Source organism: Papaver somniferum, chromosome 10 (assembly GCF_003573695.1).
Source record: "Papaver somniferum cultivar HN1 chromosome 10, ASM357369v1, whole genome shotgun sequence".
In the NCBI taxonomy this organism is placed as follows: domain Eukaryota; kingdom Viridiplantae; phylum Streptophyta; class Magnoliopsida; order Ranunculales; family Papaveraceae; genus Papaver; species Papaver somniferum.
The window spans coordinates 59,183,277-59,199,774 of record NC_039367.1 but is presented as its reverse complement, the minus strand read 5'-3'; the positions used below and the strand labels follow the sequence as shown (position 1 = coordinate 59,199,774).

Here is a 16,498-nt window from a genome sequence, read left to right as displayed (position 1 = left end):
GTAGGCCTTTCTTGGCTACTTCTAATGCAATTATCAATTGTCGAAATGGAATAATGGAGCTAACTTTTGGAAATATGAAAATGGAAATAAATGTGTTTAGCCTTTCAAATTCATCTCCGACTTCTGAAACTTGTGAACATGTATGCATGATCGATAATGTGAATGATTATACTCACTGTTACAATGAAAATCTCGAAAACAGGTCTGAAAACTTTGCAGGTTATAAGGAGTAAATAAAAATTGAATCATCAGATATTTGCTCATCTTATTTTTCCAAGCCTGACTTTGCCAAGCATGACGAACTAGTTTCTTGTGAGACTAGTAGTAGTTTTCAAGATATTTGTATGAGTGTGGAACATATGGATACTGGTCAGGTAATTCACAATAACAAATTAGAACCGAAAACTGTTTGCTCATCTCCTTGTGCCAAGTTCTGTGACCTTATGCTCATTGACATTGATAATGCATTGCTTCCTCCGATATCTAGTGAATCTGCTGAAAATATTTCAGCTGAACTTGAACCTGATTTAGAGTCTGCACTCCAGTTATACACTATTGAACAATCTGTATTTGTTGGTGTGAATGGTTTACTGATCCCGACAGAGCATGACTTGATTATTATGGACTATTTTGAACAGGGAATGGGTTTTCACATATGCTTGGCTGATTAGTCTTCGCAGGTTCTTATTTGCAGCTAACCTGATATGTTGGGTTGATTCACAACTTTTCAGACTTTATTTATATGCTGGGCAGGTTGCTTTTGTATATCACCTTCACTTGGTTTGAGATTACTTGCTACACTCAAGCAGGGAACAAATATCATTCGCTTCGTGGGAGTCAACCCATCAGATTTGTTCCCTTTACTCTATATTTTATTCTTTTATTTGTCTAATGCATATTAGGAATTTTCCACCTTGAATTTTACTTTGAATGACTCAACTTACATTAAGGACAGTATAAGATTCAAGTGTGGGGGAGTGGTTAAGCACAGATTTGTAGTAGGCATTCACTTTCTTTATGAATTTTCTATAAATAAAAAAAAAACAACAAAAACTTTTCTTTATTTTTTATGGTATGACCAGCTGTTGAGCGGTCTTTCTGATTTTCGGTCTAGATGTTTAGCAGACTTCTCTTCTCTTTACCATTGTTTAGTGGTTTCGTCTCGCTGTTTAGCGGACATCTCGATGTCACTGTTTAGTGGATCCGACTAGCTGTTTAGCAGACGTCTCTCCATATCCAGCTGTGTAGCGGACATAATTTTCTCTTGTTTTGCTCGGGACTAGCAAAATGTAAGTGTGGGGGAATTTGATAAGCACGCTAGTGCGACACTTTTGTACCCATATTTATACTAGCCAGGTCTCGATAGTTCGCTAATAATTATATTTTAGAGCTTTTACAGGAGATACAAGAAATTCCGTTCCCCCGGAAAATAAATTGCGTAGGAGCTAATTTGGCACTTGCGATTTGCGTTGCCAAAGGAGTAAGAACTTATGGGCTGCACCGCGCTGCCATTTCATGGCCAGATATATCAATTCACAAAACAAAGAATTGTCTATGTTCCGTCAAGCATGTGAGCCGCACGAGTGGGTCTAAGAAGAACAGAAGACGTGGCTGCTTATGCACCACATTTTCTTAACATCATCTTCTCGTCTTTGTCAAAGAAATGAAACATTCATTTCTCACTCGAGAAGCAGAGCAGCAGCAAAACAGATCTGTGAGGTTCTAAAATGAAAATGGAAATGGGTTTTGACCTAATTTTGGTGGAACTAATTAATTGCAGGAAGGGGATCGAGTACAACCAACAATCTTCCATGAAGTGATGTATGTTGTTGGTGCTATAAGTACTGATTAGAAGTGAAGACAAATCTGAATTTTTGGGGTTTTCTTATTTGAGGTTGGGCTTAATTGGTAGTTGTTCTTGCGAACTAAAATTGAATCCAAACAGAAGATTAACTTGGTGCTACCAATCAGTTAATGGAAGAAGTAAACGGAACTAGAGATAAGTTCCATGGGTTTTGTTCGTGATGGATGTATGTGGTTTTGCAGACGTGATTGAAGATGACAGCAAGACAAAGTAAGGGATTTTGGAATCTGGCATCGACTGAAATTGAGTTACTGGATGTGCGAAATTGGGAAGAGTGAAGTGTTTTAATGGCTGATTCAATTGATTGCAGTTGGTAGTGGTGATGGATTTCCTCTACCAGTATGAAGAGAAGGAACTGATGATATTCGGTGATTCAAATTAGTGTTGATGCCATCGATTCTTGGTTCTGTACGAGAAGATCAAGCAACGGATTTTGGGGGTTTTGGCATCAATTGAAACTGAGTCTTGTTATGGGTGAAATTGGTGTTTGTTGGTCTGAGTACACAGTGGTGATGAGAAGTTCAGAGTACAGGAAAATTGAGTCATGCTTTGGCTGATTCGAAGTAGCTGCAATTCTCAAAATGGTGGTTGTATGGGAAGCTTGGATTGGATTAAATGGGTGTCCTGAGGTTAAATGAAATTGAGATTTGTTCTTGAGCTGAAACACGATGGACATTTACTGGTGGCTGTTACAGTTTTGGGAAGACAGTTCACGATGGCAATAAAGACGAGATCGATTATTTTGGAGGTTCATTTCAGTGAAGTATATTGACTGCAGTCGACGAGAGCATCAAGTACTAACCAGTGTTAGTGGAGTTGGTGCTATAGACATGGGTCTGGTGCTTGAGAAAATGTCGCAATGGAAAAAAACAGGTGAAGTTGGATTTGGAACCTATATGGACAGAGACCAAGATGTGGTTGACAGTGGCTGGACTTTACTGATAGCCTGCATTTGGAGTCGCAATCTGGTGGTTGGATTGGGATTTTCTTTCATAAATAGGAAGCACCACAGATACAAGGGGACGCCGGTGATTAGGGAAGAAACGAGGGTTTACTATTCTGCTATTTTGCTTTCTTAGTATGCTTAGCTTAATACCGTCTTTATCATTTTTGAATGGCTTTTAAGAAAACCATGTCTAGCTAAATCTATTTTTAGGGTGAAGGATGAACTTGTAGGTTAATATTACTTGTGTTTTAAACAATGGTTTCAAAAATAAAAGTTTAATCGTAATGTTTGTGTTTCTCAAAATTGGATTGTTTGTTTAATGAGTTTTTCATGTCTTATGCCATGTATATTTCATAGTTGAATTCTTGAACAATATCCATATGGAACCTATATCCATATGGAACCTTGGTGATATATGATTTATGGTAATTCCTTGACTATGTATGCCATGTATGCCTAGTACTTTGTATTTGTATCTTTAGGTTGAGAACAAACATATCCTCTTGATAATTCTTGTCTATAATTCTTAACTGAAAATATCTTCCGTGTTTCAATAGTTAGGTTTGCTATTGTACATGAGTGAATTAGAGACCTTTGTGAGAGACATAAGTGAAACCTAACCTACAACGAATTCCGTAGCCCTAATACTTCTACATCCTTGATTACAATTTCTTATAAATTTGCTTTATCCTACTTGTTAGCTTATTTTCTTAGTACAACAATCTTTGAAATATTGCATCTTGATTAGTTAGTTCTTGATATTGATTAGTAATAGTTATCACACTCTTTGAGGGAACGAACCGTGCTTGCTATTGTGTGCAATTTTGACACCGTGCACTTGCGGTAAAACAAAGTCGGTCTACCGACCCATCAAGTTTTTGGCGCCGCTGCCGTGGAGTGGTTGCAAAATACTCTCTTATTGATATCATCAATTTTCTAGTCATAGTTTCTGTACATAGTGTATTTTTATTTTTATTTTCTTTTAGTTCCTTTTAAGCAGTTTTTCTGATTTTGTTTAGGTACCTTATTGAGTTTGATTCTCTCGGAAACCGGCAGAAAAGATCGCTAGGTTTTTGCAAGGTGAGTCTGTACAAACTTCTGCATCTTGTTTGCTTGTGCAATATCTACTAAGTGGTTAGGATAGAGAACAGTTTGATCGTCTTGTTAGTGTTAACCCTTTATACATGACGGAAACAGATGATGAGGGTACGAACCCTCCGCCTAAAAGTTTGAGAGACTATATGTTCCCAACTAGAGTCTCTCAACTTTCTTGTATTGTTTTGCCTATCACCACAGCAACTTTTGAGATTAGAGCAAGCACCATTCAATCACTTCCTAATTTCTATGGTAAGGAGAATGAAAATCCTTACTACCACATTAGAGATTTTGAAGAATTGTGTGGTACAATGAAATTCAAGGATTTAGCTGATGAGTATCTCAAACTTAGGTTGTTCCCTTTTTCCTTGAAGGATAAGGCAAAATCATGGTTAAATGCATTAGCTCCTTCATCAATCAGCACTTGGAATGTCATGATTAATCTATTCTTGTATAAATTCTTTCCTAGGCATAAAATTATTGCCATTCGTCAAAAGTTGAATAGTTTTTCGCAACAAGAAGGAGAATCTCTTTATGATTATTTAGAGAGGTTCCATGATCTCTTGATACAATGTCCACACCATGAATTTGATACTCCTAGGCTCACATTGATTCTGTACGAGGGATTAGATTTCAAAACACTCACTATGGTAGAATTACTTTGTGGTGGTAATTTCCCTGATAAGACTGCCGAATAAGGTTATAAGTTTTTGCATGAAGTAGCCGATAAAACCCAAGAGTGGGAGACTAGAGAACCCATAACGACTAGTAGCAATGGGGTTTACAGAGTTGATAGCGAATTAGACTCTGATGCCAAGATTGTTGTTGTGTCACGAAGACTTGAGTCGTTAGAATGAAATACTAAAAGTAAGCTTGTTGAGTCTATTACGCATACATCTCTTATTACTGATGATTTTTCTTACTAAAGAATTTCTAGTTTGGAAAAAAGTATGAGTTTGTTTATGCAGGCTACTCAAATATCTATGGTGAACTTAGAGCAAAAACTAGATCATATTACTAGCCAGTTGAATGAGAGAGACAAGGATCAATTCCTAAGTCAAATACAGATTGACCCCAAGGGTTCTTTTGAGGTAAGCACATCTGGTGCTAAGACTACTCATCATGTCCAAGCCTTCTCTACCCTAAGAAGTGGACGGGTTGTGGATCCATGTTCGTGATCCCGAGGAGAATGTGCAAGATAGGAACCCACCTACCAGTACACAAGTTACTCCTTCAACACAAAGAGAAACCAACGAAACCGAGAAAGGTAATTCTGAAATTTCGTATATTCCCCGCGCTCCTTTTCCTCAAGCATTACTACATCGTAAGAAAGGAGCTACTCCTAATGACATCTTAGAAGTGTTTAAACAGGTTAAAGTCAACATTCCCTTCTTAGATTCCATTAAAAAAATTCCTTGTTATGCTAAGTTTCTAAGAGATATGTGCAATGTGAAACGAAAGTTGAATGTACATAAGAAAGCTTTCCTTACTGAACAGGTAAGCTCGATTATTACACAGAAAACTCCACTCAAATTTAAAGATCCCGGGTTGTCCTACGATTGCTTTCACCATAGGAGAACATAGGATTGAACATGCATTGTTAGATCTAGGGGCCAGTGTGAATCTCTTGCCATACTCTGTATATGTGCAATTAAAACTTGGTGATTTGAAACCCACTAATGTCACCCTCCAATTGGCTGATAGGTCCGTCAAAATTCCTAGTGGAGTGGTAGAGGATGTTCTTATACAGGTTGAAAGTTTTTTTTATCCTATTGATTTTATTGTTTTGGATACTCAACATGTTTCTAATCCTAGTGGGGAAATTCCTGTCATCTTAGGTGGGCCTTTCTTGGCTACTTCTAATACGATTATCAATTGTCGAAATGGAATAATGGAGCTTACTTTTGGAAATATGAAAATGGAAATAAATGTGTTTAGCCTTTCAAATTCATCTCCGACTTCTGAAACTTGTGAACATGTATGCATGATCGATAGTGTGAATGATTATACTCACTGTTACAATGAAAATCTCGAAAACAGGTCTGAAAAATTTGCAGGTTATAATGAGTTAACAAAAATTGAATCATCAGATATTTGCTCATCTTATTTTGCCAAACCTGACTTTGCCAAGCCTGGCGAACTATTTTCTTGTGAGACTAGTAGTAGTTTTCAAGATATTTGTATGAGTGTGGAACATATGGATACTGGTCAGGTAATTCACAATAAAAAATTAGAACCGAAAAATGTTTGCTCAGCTCCTTGTGCCAAGTTCTGTGACCTTATGCTCATTGACATTGATAATGCATTGCTCCCTCCGATATCTAGTGAATTTGCTGAAAATATTTCAGCTGAACTTGAACCTGATTTAGAGTCTGCACTCCGGTTATACACTATTGAACAATCTGTATTTGTTGGTGTGAATGGTTTACTAATCCCGGCAGAGTATGACTTGATTATTATGGACTATTTTGAACAGGGAATGGATTTTCACATATGCTTGGCTGATTAGTCTTCGCAGGTTCTTATTTGCAGCTAACCTGATATGTTGGGTTGATTCCAAACTTTTCAGACTTTATTTATATGATAGGCAGGTTGCTTTTGTGTATCACCTTCACTTGGTTTGAGATTACTTGCTACACTCAAGCAGGGAACAAATATCATTCGCTTCGTGGGAATCAACCCATCAGATTTGTTCCCTTTACTCTATCTTTTATTCTTTTATTTGTCTAATGCATATTAGGAATTTTCCACCTTGAATTTTACTTTGAATGACTCAACTTACATTGAGGACGATATAAGATTCAAGTGTGGGGGAGTGGTTAAGCACATATTTGTAGTAGGCATTCACTTTCTTTATGAATTTTCTATAAAAAAAAAACAACAACAAATACTTTTCTTTATTTTTTATGGTATGACCAGCTGTTGAGCGTTCTTTCTGATTGTCGGTCTATCGGTTTAGTAGACTTCTCCTCTTTACAACTATTTAGTGGTTTCGTCTCGCTGTTTAGCAGACATCTCGATGTCACTGTTTAGTGGATCCGACTAGCTCTTTAGCAGACGTCTCTCCATATCCAGCTGTGTAGCGGATATAATTTTCTCTTGTTTTCCTTGGGACTAGCAAAATGTAAGTGTGGGGGAATTTGATAAGCACGCTAGTGCGACACTTTTATACCCATATTTATACTAGCTAGGTCTCGATAGTTCGCTAATAATTATATTTTAGATCTTGGAGATACAAGAAATTCCGTTCACCCGGAAAACAAATGGCGTAGGAGCTAATTTGGCACTTGCGATTTGCGTTTCCAAAGGAGTAAGAACTTATGGGCTGCACCGCGCTGCCATTTCATTGCCAGAGATATCAATTCACAAAACAAAGAATTGTCTATGTTCCGTCAAGCATGTGAGCCGCACGAGTGGGTCTAAGAAGAACAGAAGACGTGGCTGCTTATGCACCACATTTTCTTAACATCATCTTCTCGTCTTTGTCAAAGAAATGAAACATTCATTTCTCACTCGAGAAGAAGAGCAGCAGCAAAACAGATCTGTGAGGTTCTAAAATGGAAATGGAAATGGGTTTTGACCTAATTTTGGTGGAACTAATTAATTGCAGGAAGGGGATCGAGTACAGCCAGCAATCTTCCATGAAGTGATGTCTGCTGTTGGTGCTATAAGTACTGATTAGAAGTGAAGACAAATCTGAATTTTGGAGGTTTTCTTATTCGAGGTTGGGCTTAATTGGTAGTTGTTATTGCGAACTAAAATTGAATCCAAACAGAAGATTAACTTGGTGCTACCAATCAGTTAATGAAAGAAGTAAACGGAACTGGAGATAAGTTCCATGGGTTTTGTTCGTGATGGATGTATCTGGTTTTGCAGACGTGATTGAAGATGACAGCAAGACAAAGTAAGGGATTTTGGCATCTGGCATCGACTGAAATTGGGTTACTGGATGTGCGAAATTGGGAAGGAGTGAAGTGTTTTAATGGCTGATTCAATTGATTGCAGTTGGTAGTGGTGATGGATTTCCTCTACCAGTATGAAGAGAAGGAACTGATGATATTCGGTGATTCAAATTAGTGTTGATGCCATCGATTCGTGGTTCTGTACGAGAAAATCAAGCAACGGATTTTGGGGGTTTTGGAATCAATTGAAATTGAGTTTTGTTATGGGTGAAATTGGTGTTTGCTGGTCTGAATACACAGTGGTGATGAGAAGTTCAGAGTACAGGGAAATTGAGTCGTGTTTTGGCTGATTCGAAGTAGCTGCAATTCTCAAAATGGTGGTTGTATGGGAAGCTTGGATTGGATTAAATGGGTGTCCTGAGGTTAAATGAAATTGAGATTTGTTCTTGAGCTGAAACACGATGAACAGTTACTGGTGGCTGTTACAGTTTTGGGAAGACAGTTCACGATGGCAATAAAGATGAGATCGATTATTTTGGAGGTTCATTTCAGTGAAGTATATTGACTGCAGTCGGCGAGAGCATCAAGTACTAACCAGTTTTAGTGGAGTTGGTGCTATAGACATGGGTTTGGTGCTTGAGAAAATGCCGCAATGGAAACAAACAGGTGAAGTTGGAGCATATATGGACAGAGACCAAGATGTGGTTGACAGTGGCTGGACTTTACTGATGGCCTGCATTTGGAGTCGCGTTCTGGTGGTTGGATTGGGCTTTTCTCTTATAAATAGGCAGCACCACAGATACAAGGGGACGCCGGTGATCAGGGAAGAAACGAGGGTTCGCTATTCTGCTATTTTGCTTTCTTCGTATGCTTAGCTTAATACTATCTTTATCATTTTTGAATGGATTTTAAGAAAACCATGTCTAGATAAATCTATTTTTAGGGTGAAGGATGAACTTGTAGATTAATATTACTTGTGTTCTCAAACAATGGTTTCAAAAATAAAAGCTTAATCGTAATGTTTGTGTTTCTCAAAATTGGATTGTTTGTTTAATGAGTTTTTCATGTCTTATGCCATGTATATTTCATAGTTGAATTCTTGAACAATATCCATATGGAACCTTGGTGATATATGATTTATGGTAATTCCTTGACTATGTATGCCATGTATGCCTAGTACTTTGGATTTCTATCTTTAGGTTGAGAACAAACATATCCTCTTGATAATTCTTGTCTATAATTCTTAACTGAAAATATCTTCCGTGTTTCAATAGTTAGGTTTGCTATTGTACATGAGTGAATTAGAGACCTTTGTGAGAGACATAAGTGAAACCTAACCTACAACGAATTTCGTAGCCCTAATACTTCTACATCCTTGATTATAATTTCTTATAAATTTGCTTTATCCTACTTGTTAGCTTATTTTCTTAGTACAACAATCTTTGAAATATCGCATCTTGATTAGTTAGTTCTTGATATTGATTTGTAATAGTTATCACACTCTTTGAGGGAACGAACCGTGCTTGCTATTGTGTGCAATTTTGACACCGTGCACTTGCGGTAAAACAAAGTCGGTCTACCAACCCATCAGCTCTACAGAATATTGACATTCACAACAACTTTAGGGTTTAGGGGGCCAAGCGGCTAGGCCGTCTAAGTTGGACGGTCGTGATGCGTTTTGAGACCCTTTTTGTCGGTTTCAACTCGTTCGAGTTGTTTTTAAGTAGCGCGAACACCCATGTTTGGGCTAATGTTTGATGCGCTTGTGAATGAACAAAATAGGGTTCGATCAACTAGGGCACTAGTGGGCCCTCCGGTGGTCAATACGGTGACTGCCTAGTTCTGCTAGGAGTAGTCCAAGCTTGTTAAATCGTGCGGCCAAATCGTGTGGCCGTGATTATTTTTGAGACTGACATGAACAGTCCAGATTTGCCTTAAGGAATTTAAACGTGTTCGATCGCGCTAATTTTTAATTAAAAGGTGTGTAAACACACTAATCTCTCTGTCAGAGGGTGGTGCAACATACGCGAGTGTTTTCATGCAGATTTCAATACTGACACTTCGGGAGATTCGTGTTATTCAGCTGTGAGTGAACACTAATCGTCATGTCATGCCAACATTGAAAGTTCAGCTGGGGAACATAACATAGGAAAATACTAGGCGGGCTATGCATAGTAAATAATGCGATAGGTTGGAATTTATAGAATATCTGGGATCGTTGCTTCACACACCATTCTGATAAATTTCATAAATATGTTGAATTGCTCAATACATATACAAGAAAAGAGGTTTGAGCACTCATTACTTTGAAATGGATTTTATTTCTTTGCAGAATGACAACGCATTAAATACAGGATTTTACAGTTTTGACCCTGAACTAAAAACCACCATCAACAGTTGTAATGGAATAAGCCTTTCTGGCTTTACATCGAATATCAGAAACATAGTTCATGTTTATTTTCGGGAATTTCTGCCCTAAATATTTTCTCCCAAGATGATGATCTTTTCTAACTCTAGAGATATGATCATATGGGGAAACCGTACTGACGTGAGAAATTTCAGAGATAGATAAATCTCTCTTAATTCTATCAATGAGATTTTCATATGATTTTCTCATTCTAAGGACTTCCTTATGATGCACATCAGCATGATTATTTGAAACAATTATTGGAAATTCCAGATTGTTTCCTTTGGCAGAGAATTTTTCTTCCCTTCTTTATTGGAATCGTTCTTCATCAAAACAACAGTTTCGATATGGGTGAGGAGGAACCTTTTTCCAAAAACGATTATCAACTCTTAATTCTGATTCTTTTGAGTTGATCTTGTAGGGTTGTGGTGTAATATGTCTTTCTACCGAGGAATAATCTTTCAGTTTTTTAAGACAAGAAACTTCCTTCAATATTTTTACCACTGTGTTTTGAAGAAGTATAAGTTTCCTGTCAAGTGACTGAAAGTTGTATTCCTTAAGACCATAATCACGTAACCGGTTCAAAGTTTCCTTTGCACAAGATTTCGTTTGATCATCAGTAGATCTAGAAGATGTTTTCTTATCCTCTTCTGATTTGATGTAGTTAGGCAAACGACCATCATCTTGATCTGTTTCAGATGTGACTAAAACGATTTTATCACAATCTATAAAAGTCGAGCAAGGACTTTTAGTTTCCTCATTATCATAAAAAATCACAACAACATCATTAGTCAGAGTCATGGACGTGTCTCTTTATCTAAAGTAAGAGATTTACCAAGAGCTTCTAGTTTGACAATGATATCCATATTATCTTTGGCTAGAGCATTTAGTTGACTGTCTTTTTCTCTGATCTCATTCTTAAGAAGATTTGACTCTGTCTTTAATATTAGCAGCTTTGTAGACAAAGATTTTATAGGCTTTAGGAGTTTTACCAACTCTTTATCAGCATTTTCTTTTCCATTAAAGATAGACTCAGATGTTCTCTTGTTTGTTGTAACTCCTGGATCATGAATCAACAAAATAGGAAAATCTTCAACTTTTGAGCATTCATACTCTTGCATAACGTTAACTGAATCAATCATGGATTCAATTCTTATAGGTTGGATCGCACCAAACACAGATTGTTAGATCTTTTCGTGTTTGCCTGATCTGATACCAATTGAAAAGACGAGGGTACCCAAATACAACTCAATATAAAACTTTTCCACCTAGAAGTCCTTTCTCCGAAAGTGATTGTCTATGGACTGAATCGAGAAAATACAACTAATCGATTATGCACACTTTGTGTGATCATCTATGGATACAACATCGAGACAATACAACCAACAAAGTGTGATTACTTGATACTAGGTTCGGACTTAACCAAACTCTATAGGATTGATTATCAAGTAATAAGGAATTAACGTTTGTGTAATTTACTTTAAATTATAATAAACAAATTATAATTGCGGAAAATTAAAGTGAATGACACAGCAAGATTTTGTTAACGAGGAATCGTAAATGCAGAAAAACCCCGGGGCCTAGTCCAGAATTGAATACTTAAGCCGCTATACGAAATTAGACCAACTTCGTATAGTTGAGTCCAAGCAACTAAACCTATAGTCCACCTAGTTTCCTCAGTATCCCTGCGCCCCCAACTTGCAATAAGTCACGCACTTGGAACAATTCCTTTATTTCGTATTTCAAACAGTAAAGGAACAACAAATTTGTTCGGAAATAACTCTTTTCAAACAAAGTGATATGAGTCTGACAAAGCATTTTTCGTTTAACCAATAAACTCCTTTGTCGGGTCCTTAGATAAATCTCTTAAACAACTACCAAAGCAATTGTTTAGACTATGCAATCAATATTATTAATCACAAAGAAGTGTATTGATGCCGATCTACTCAACTAATCAATCCAATTTATCACAAGGATAAACCGATTATAGTTGGATCCCTTTCCATCCAAAACAAGTATTATGCACACCAAAGATTATGAACAGTCTAAAGATCCCCGTCGAAACTTCAATCTAGTTTGAGTGAATCTTATATCAGAAGAGAAGATTCTCAAGCATAAACAAACTAAGTGCAATCAAAGTTCAACAACCGTTAGTCAATCAAATCAATCAAAAACTAAAATAAACTGCAATTATCTAGTTTCCCACCAACGGTACTAATAGAGCTTCTCAATCCCAAAGAAGTCTTTAAACCGAGCGGTCGTAAGAGATTTCGCCTAATTAGGTTACTTTCCTATCCGAATAGGCGGATCCACCAGTAACAACACAACTAGGTAGTTTTGCTGGCTCCGAGGATTAGTTTGCTAGAAATGAAAACTTCAATATTTATAGACAAGGAAGTTCGGACACCAAGGAATTTCCAAAACCGGATATTCTCAAAGATATGCAATAAACACAAATTCGGTTTTTATAATTCCTGGAAATGGACTGTCCAAATATTGACTGAAATCTCAGTTGAAAATCTACAATTAGTAAATGCACATTACTAATTATTATTTTCTAACGATATGCATTTAATTGCTGGAGATTAAATAAAATATAAAAACTAATCAATCTTAATTAAAAGATTCTCAATTTTATTTCGATCCGGGATTCTCCTTTAGCTATTAAGGAATATCTTTGAACAATTAAAGATAAGAGTTACTGCACATGTTCAAAGTATTGCAACATCTTTACTTTGTAAGTACTTTTTCATACTTACAATCTTGGAACCGATTTACCACACTTCCAAACAAGTTTAGAATTGGTTCATCTGACTTCCAAGAACTATGTGATTGATTATCCTATCAAATCACCAATCATGGGTTTAACGGTTCTACCAAAACAAGTTTCGGTTTTACCTCCATGTGAGTATTGTGCATAATCACGCTAGTTACCAAAATTTGGTTGACTAGGTACTAGGATCGGTTCCCCACATACTTATGGTAACTACCTGTATTCGGTTGCACATGTTCATAGGATCGGTTCCCCAATATCTAAAAACGTGTTGCACATGTTCATAGGATCGGTTCCCCCAATATCTAAAAACTTGTTGCACCTCTTACAAGGATCGATTCCCCACTTGTGATTGGTTGCACCTCTTACTAGGATCAGTTCCCCAATTGCTAGATTAAAGTTGCACCAATTACAACGTATCGATCATACCATCTTGAGTGATTACTTAAGATCAGTTTCACTAATAAAAGTCATACCAATACATAAGTCAGGCCTTATGAATAGTTTTACCAAGAATATAAACAAGTTTATGAGCGGTAATACTAATCACATATATTGGTAATTCAAAATAGATTTACAATGAATAACAATACCAATAAGCCTAGTGATTTCCCTTTCGATTCACAAAACAAGTTTATGAACTTAATTCCTTTAAACGAATGTAAAAATATTGTTTCTTAGGATGAAATCTTCACTCATACCACAATAGCATTCATACGATTATGTCGATGTCTTATATACAAAGTCTAATGGTTAAGCAATAAACCTCGTATTGTATTCCTTAATACTATGTCTAACTAGAGTATCATACACAGCTTCGCAGTTATGTTTTCAATATGCACGACTTGAAAGATACGTTAGGGAATGAAACAGTCAAGTCAAATATTACTAACCTCAAGAGGAAGGATGATGTCGTCGTCGTCGTAGCTCCTTACTTCTTCACATTCTTCAAGTCTTCACGTAATACTTGTAAGTCTCATATCCTAACACTTTCAAGCTAACCTATACGAAGTTCACTCTAGCATATAATTAAGCGACTCTTAAATGAGTTTTTGTTCACTAAAATATGACAACCAAACTTGACATACCAACGCTTGGTGGGTTCAACCGAGATATGCTCTAACAAAGAGACTTGGTGGCAACACCCAGAAAGAGATATTGTTTAGTCGTGGAAATGCCATGTCAGGTGCACCTATCATAATGGGAACAAACCAATTCCCAAATCCACTCGTACGAGAGTAGCCTCACCAACCGGAACACTTAGAGCAGCTCCTGTGTCAATAACCTTCATTCCTCTCTTCAGACCATCTGTATCACTCATAGCTACAGCTCTCACTTGATTATTTCCTAATAATTGTCGGGCTCCTCTCCTTGGCAGTCGAGTCTCTTTGAGCCTTATAAGGTCGAGCTATTACATTTTGCTTTCAGTTCTGGTTGTTACTGGTTGACCCTTGTGCCGAAGATTACGTGTCAGTGGTTCAAATTGTCTCTTTTAGGAATAACCATTAGACCCGGGTTGTCGCCTCAACGTATTTCGAGGAGAACCAGCTAGCTCTGGGTTCGAGTGGCATTTCAACCCTAACCACAACTCATATTCCACGATGGAGAGTCAGCGTGGAGTAAAGTGAAGATTGGGGGAGTAGAGCAAAATCCCCTTTTGGGGTATTCCGAAGTTCTAACCTAGATAAAATCGCATACCGAAATGACTTCTGGCATCACCGGACATGTGTTAAGCATATAGCTAGTGTTCGTTCTGAGCCACGATCAAACTCTGTTTTTGACTATGATTGTAGGTTGAAGCAGAACCACAAGTCGTAAAGTAACTAAAATAGATTGAAGATCTGGCATAGCCATTATTCATGCTAAAATAGATATAACTGGTTGTGGGGTGGGATATGTCAAGCTTATCAGTAACGGAGAAAAGCGCCTTTAGGCCAATTCATACAATAATTGGTGAATTGAAGAGGGAAACTGAGTGCACTCTAAGAGATACATACTGTTTGTTGGAAAGTTTTAGAGTGACTCTAAAACCTTAAGTGCTAAAGGCAGGCACTAGTAGTGAGGAAACTTTTGGTAACAATCCAGCATCTTGGACCAAATTATATCAGTTAAAGGGTTCGAAGAAGAAGAAAAACAAGAAGTCACACCCCTTGCCGACACAGGGAAAGAGACTGCGAGAGAACGTTCACGAACAGAGACAGAAGCGAACTCGTTTAATTAAGTCAACCCTGGTATTTCTTATTGTGAAAGAAGATTTAGGAGCCCTGGAATGATCCAGAACTGGGACATTAGAATAACAGATTGGTAGGATCGACGAGATTCTGTACCCCTGAATGGCAGCTTAGGAGCAGGGTCTCTTTCTATTGGCCTTCTTGGGATGGAAGCTTAGTAATAGAATCTACTGGCCGTTATGTTATCAAGGTATCCCACGGGAAAGTGTACTGGGATCTAATGTAATTTATGGAATGAAGTCTCTATATGGGTCTGATCTCTACTATGTTAATATGAGGTGATTCATGGCGTAAAATCATCTCTCTTTGGTTATTGCCTTCTTCTCCCAGGATAGTCCAACGGGTGGGTTTCCTTCCAGTTTCGAGTGTCTTCTTGGATAGTTATAGCAGCCCACTTCCAGGAACGGAATGATTATCCTTGTCCGATGGGTCTACATCCTTCCCTGAATGTCGTCGGGTACTCTTCACTTCCCCGCCATTCTTGTAACCGTCACCTGTCATCCGCGCAGGTGTCGAGTGAACTAGGTGAAGCTTCTATATATGCATGCATTCTCGAGCTTCGATTTCTTCAGTTAAAGAGGATTCCAGAAAATACAGAATCAGAGGGCGATCGCGGAGTCACTGAATGAAGTCTTCCGTTTATTTCCAAAACCCTGACAATGTGAGGAAGATGTGCATAGACCAACCAAGCTAAAGAAGATTCCAATGCTCTACCAACTGAGCTATACACCCGTAAGGATCGGTATAGGCTTAGTGGGACTGGAAGTTGTAAAAAAATCACAAGTTTGTTACAGAATTCTGGTAGAAAGAACGGGATTTAGACATTGTCCGTCGGATTAATTTGTGATGATCAAAATGAAGGTTGCGTTAATGATAAAAATCTCTGGGGAAACCGATTGAACATGTAGAAGCAATGAAAGAGTTCTACTTTTATTTCCCCGGAATGGAGCACCGAGTTACTTACGGTCTTCAGCAAGCAGGAAGCGGAATGAACTTTCTAGAATTCAAGCAAGTAGCTATGCTATAGGGCGCTCCGCTGGATGCGTCGGATCCCGACTCCTAAAATTCAAAGATGTATGCACCACTACTTCGTATCTTTGTTAGACCACGAATAATGGTAAATTTTACAGTTAGCAAATGAGATTGTAAAAAAGGAAGATGGCTTGAGTTAAAAGATGGGATAAGTCAAAACCAGAGACCCAATACCAGGATTAGAAACTCTTCCAGGCTCTGAAAGGAATGCATTGGTAACGGTTCCGTCCCTAAGACAACATATGGTA

At 37.7% G+C, this 16,498-nt stretch overlaps 1 long non-coding RNA gene across 1 annotated transcript; it reads left to right on the top strand.

Moving 5' to 3' along the window:
- Positions 1-255: 255 nt before the first annotated feature.
- LOC113318655 lies at positions 256-2,718 on the top strand. Its single transcript, XR_003344744.1, has 2 exons — positions 256-1,289; positions 1,400-2,718. It is a non-coding gene; the product is annotated as an uncharacterized LOC113318655 (long non-coding RNA).
- The last annotated feature ends 13,780 nt before the right edge of the window (positions 2,719-16,498 follow it).